General features: G+C 39.3%; 1 protein-coding gene across 1 annotated transcript in view; it reads right to left on the bottom strand.

Annotated features, from left to right (window-relative positions):
• The window catches only part of bmpr1ba (bone morphogenetic protein receptor, type IBa), a 51,950-nt gene extending 49,868 nt beyond the window's left edge, over positions 1 to 2,082 (bottom strand). The window contains exon 1 of the mRNA XM_032514915.1: positions 2,064 to 2,082. The gene's annotated coding sequence lies outside the window, so the exon portion shown is untranslated. The remainder of the gene's footprint in view (positions 1 to 2,063) is intronic.
• Positions 2,083 to 5,226: the final 3,144 nt, after the last annotated feature.

The raw sequence follows: 5,226 nt of genomic DNA, 5'->3' as shown, positions 1-5,226 counted from the left end.
TTTGCGTGCATATGTACATGCGGTTGTACATGTGTGCATGTGAAAACCCCTTCTCATGTTTCAGCAGTAATGGCCCTGCTGAAACATGCGTCTCCCACTCAAAGGTTCCAGGCTGCTGTTTAATACAGACGCCGCACAGCAGCGTTTCCTCAACCAATAGGCAGCCAAGCTAGGTCGCCTATCCTAAAGAGTGATATACCACCTAAAATAAGCGTTATTGAATTAGTTAGATGAATTCATTGTAGGCCACATTCTGTACTGCATTGAGAAATTATTATTATTACTATTATTATCATTGGTGCAATTGGTTGGGTTAGAGTAATATCATATTCCAGATGGATCAAGGTAACCTGTAATGTATTGACTCCTAGCACAACACAGGATAAAGATACCATAACCTCAAAAACAGTTAACATTGCTTCCATAAAAATGTCTTAATGTCGATCTCAGTCCACAACCCTCTCAAACATGATGATGGCATCCTACTGAGTGGATGCAACCTTAGTCATCATTTTGTGCACACACATGTGGACATAATCAGTCAGGACGCTTCATATTTTAGGCATTATCAGTTTCAAAACAATCCCACGGAGAGCCTATTCTTCACTTCACTATGCTAACCAAGTACCATCTGCTCAACATATCCCAAACTGCTGGCTAAAGTGTGGGCCTTTCAAGCATCCATATGTAAATCTGTGGTTAACAGCACCTGCCGTCCCTGACTGAATGGCCCAGTGTCCTCTAAGGAACACATATGCACTGCTGGAGAATACACTTGTCCAGATGCCAGGTGTGCTGTGGACAGCATTTCTGCTACACATGCACGGACCTCTCTTACTTTGTTGAGCACTTCTACACAATCCATTCAATCCATGAATGCTATTGATGGATTTATACATGTCTCCATACTCTGAGAGCCAGGCTTGGTTTCAGTGAATGACATTAGGTTGCTTGTAAAGCATGTGATTATGCATTTACAAGGCATTCATATGCTTAATACCCCTGCAGCAGCTCATGGGGCTTTTACTTGCTGTAGTTGTCCATGCAGCTGGCTATAAAATGCTCCCAGATACCAATAACTTTTTACTTGGCAACTGATGCTAAATCACTTGGGCTAATGTTACAGATGGCTGTCCCAAAGGGAACAAACATTTGCAAACAAGCAGTCTTTACAATTCTTGCTGTGGTTTTCTCCAAACTCTCAACAGATGTAAAACAAAAATTCTAAAAGTACATTTTCTACAAGCTATAGTCCTATCTACCTTTTAAAAGTCACTCTTATGTTTGTGCAGAGTCACTGCTCAAAAACACAAAATTCTGTTTATAGACAATGCGCTTGAGGAAAAAGTAGTGAAATACCACTGATGGCCTACAAGTTAGGTATTTAGGACAAGTGAAATATACAGTAATTTGTAAAGGATGTGGTATCACTATCTTTATGTTGCTCTTGACAAGTTTGGATTTGGAAACAACCAACGTGAGACGGACTCTCCCTTCACTGCCGTCATCCTTCAGGGACTTACTGTAGCTGCACACTGTAGGCTATTTAGGCTAGCTTGGTTGGCTGCAAAATCTAGTCTTTGTGAAGAAGCAGTAAGGCTTTCCCTGCGCTTCAATTTTCTCTCAATGAGAGTTTGTAGGACTACAACAATGGATTACACCAATTCTACTGTTACTTTATCAAATCTCATCCATATGATTTAGAATTTTTAGTGATTTGTGTGCTTCCAACTTTAAAGGTATTGCTCCATTGTTGAATATCTAATAAACATCATCCTGCACACTTGTGGTCCAATACTCTACTCTATGGTTGGTATATTACATAAACACATTTCACTGAGGGCACTTCCCATTAAAATGGAACATAAAGTAAGTGCCATCTAAAACATATGTATACATACGTACACACATATAATATATACTATTTGACCAACACAGTAATCCAATAATATCTTACAGTATTTATGGGAATACATTACCATGTGATCAGCCCGAAGAACCCAGGCCCTCACAGAGATAATACACGCAAACAAGGTATTTGACTCACTTCATTTTGCTCTTACCTGAAATTGAGGGTTGATGTTTGATGATTCACTTTCACAGCTGGGGCTGGTAACACAGCTCTACAACCCCCCCACACACACACACACACACACACACACACACACACACACACAGAGTAAGAAAACAATATCTTGGCTCCTTTACAAAAGTATGGTTAATGTTAAAGAGAGTGACTTGGACTTAATTTCATACAAACACAGAAGAGTCATTCCCTGAGGCGGCAGGCTGTATACTGGAGCTTAGGTTACCATGTACACCTGTTATGTTCATTTACAAAAAGGACTTCTATTGTGCTTCTATAGTGGTATCCAACAGAATCAAACAAACGCTTCCTTAAATTTATATAAAATCCTTAGCTATAACTCAGTCAGCCTTTCTTTATGCTTAGCAGCTTTCATGGACATGATATATTTGTACTAATTTTATTTGATGTATCAAGAATTGAAACATATATTAAGTCATAAAAAAGAGGGACACACAGTGACTTTAAAACATTGTGTTTTCTGTAAACAGACACGTAAGTTGCCAGCCAAGGATTGCACATTTTATTAGATCTTGTAAGTGGAGGGTCAGGTCGTACAGATTCCCACCTGTAGAGTTGGAAAATTTAACTCAAATAAATAATCCTTATTTAAACATGACACTCTGGGTGGGTCCATGTCTTCATCTCTAAGAAAACAGCCTCCAAAACACTGTAACGCACACTGGATCCATTTCACACATTTCTTTTTATTGCCACCCTATAAACCACTCCAGCCTTATGTATGTCTGAGTGTGTGTGTGTGTGTGTGTGTGTGTGTGTGTGTCTCTGTTTTGTGTGTCTGTCTATGGCCTTTTCTGCATGTGTTAACCCCCATAGTCAGACCCACCATTAGACAAAGAGGTCAATTCATATTAGGTGCTAAAAAAGGCCAGATTGGCCATAAATCAAAGGTCTACAAACTTTAATACATCTCGCAAAGCACAACCAGTGGAAAAGTAAATCAAAAGGACTACATTTACTCAAATAAAGTTGGCATTCAGTTTCTGACAAAGAAAATGACATTTGGTAATTGCTGTGAGTCAAAATAAGTGAAGAATAATAGTTATTTTAGCTTACACACAGCTCCAATCCTCATTACAGGGCATAAGCCCTAACAAGACTAGAATGAGATGGATGCTTAAAAAATACGAAACAACTTTAATTTGCAAAGCTGTCAGAGGAAAGATAATAAATGAGAAACATCATCGCATATGATAGAATATAAAAACTATAACCCAGGCCCAGGCTTGATTGTAAGAAGAATGGAAACATTTATAGAGCAAGACTAATCAAACTCATCTTTTTGGCAACGGCTGTCTAAAAAGTGCTCAAATTATGTTTTATTGGTCTTTTCTTTTCTTTTATTGTGTTTTATATCTTTTTTGTGCATGTTATAGGTTGACAAAGTGAAAAAGCCCAAAGTCCACCCCGAAGGGAATTACCATCTTACAGAAAAAAACACGAACTGCTCCAAACAGTTCTATTGTAGTCCTGACGTGCGTCACTTTGTAACACGTTATAATGCTCACCTAGCTGCCCTCATACTCTGCAACTGACTAGCCAACAGTACTTACTGCTCATGTGAGACTCCCAACAAAGATTGTACAGAAGTGTGATGCCTCACTCTGCGGCTAAAACAGAGAGCTCAACACACTGGGTGAAAGGAGGAGCTGCAACAATGTGCAGTGCAACAAATACATGGTGTTTTCTGAAAATTAAACCACATGAACCTATTCTGGTACACCTTCTAAATACAATTAAGAACCTGAAAATGAGCATAATTTGAGCACTTTAAGACAGAGAGCCCTATTCTTAAACAGGCTTAACCAACACTGATTTAGGGCTGTAAACTCCCAGTCGACTAGTCGATTTATTGGTCGATACGTTCTGGCTTGACCAAAATTTTGATTGGTTGATTTTTTGCCGTATTATTTCATCAGGTGGAAGCATAGACCGTTACGGTCTATGGGTGGAAAGCACTAATTGCTAATGGGGGTGTTTTCAGGGCATCCTTGTTTCACAGGTAACAGTCTGTCTTTAGAACACCCCCCTTGTTTTCACTTTTTTGGATTAGCCCAACCCACTGGGGACAGATTGAAGATAGAACTAGAAAGCCTTGTTTTAGTGGTTTGCTGAATATTTATCAAGTCGATTTTTATCGAAATTTCAGGACTTTAGTCGACCAAGATTTTCTTTGGTTGACTACAGCCCTACACTGATGAGATAAGCTATAGAACAGATGACACCTACTAGGATCCTGTCTGAAGAAGTAGTTTACAAGTCAGTCTTTGTTTACGCCATATGTTCTCAAACAAAAGAATCCTATCAGTTTGACCTGTCCTTAACAAGAAAGGGGCAAAATAACATGACAAGTGTAAGCTTTGCAAATATTAGCACTTAGTGTGTGCTATAGTGTGCATTAACACACAGGGTATACCACCTCAGCTCACCTGCAAGCCAACATTTTATCAACTGAGGGAAATAATAAATACCGTTTATCTACTCAACGTCTGATCTGAGGTTTGTGGGAAGTAGAAAATGCCACTTTGGGTGTCAGCTTACAGACCAGCCTTCAGGTATCAAAAGCAGGCGTGTTACGGCGAGAGCCAGGCGGTGTGCCAGACAGTTGGTTGTTTCTGAAAGGATCAGTGAGGGGGATTACTGCCAAAATCCCTTCTTTCACTGAGTCGCTACAAACTGTCATTTCTCTCTCTGCTTCACAATAGCGAATGAAAACACTGACAGGTAGGGTGACTAATGAAAAGAAATAGCCTGCAGTGGAGACACACACACATTTTCCCGTCTGTGCGGAGTCCTTCACAATGTTTTTCTCGATAAGCTCTGTGTGTTTTTTTGTAACAAACTTATTCTTATCTCTGTGAAACCTTGCCTAGATGAGAGAAATATGTTGTTTGGAGAACCCAGATGTAAAGATGGTGTATTCTGATGACTGAGAGATTACAGTGTGTCAGCTAATTCACACCAAACCATAGACAAACAAGCATTTGCACAGGTGAATAACCCCATCCATACACTTAAGCACTCACACATACTGCATAGCTTTAGTTTGCGCTATAAACAGAATAATGCAAAGTCAAGGATCAAATATAAAATTAATCTCAATATTGTAGATTTTCACC

Source organism: Etheostoma spectabile, chromosome 5 (assembly GCF_008692095.1).
Source record: "Etheostoma spectabile isolate EspeVRDwgs_2016 chromosome 5, UIUC_Espe_1.0, whole genome shotgun sequence".
In the NCBI taxonomy this organism is placed as follows: domain Eukaryota; kingdom Metazoa; phylum Chordata; class Actinopteri; order Perciformes; family Percidae; genus Etheostoma; species Etheostoma spectabile.
The sequence above is the reverse complement of the archived record's forward strand: the minus strand, read 5'-3'. Positions and strand labels throughout refer to the sequence as shown.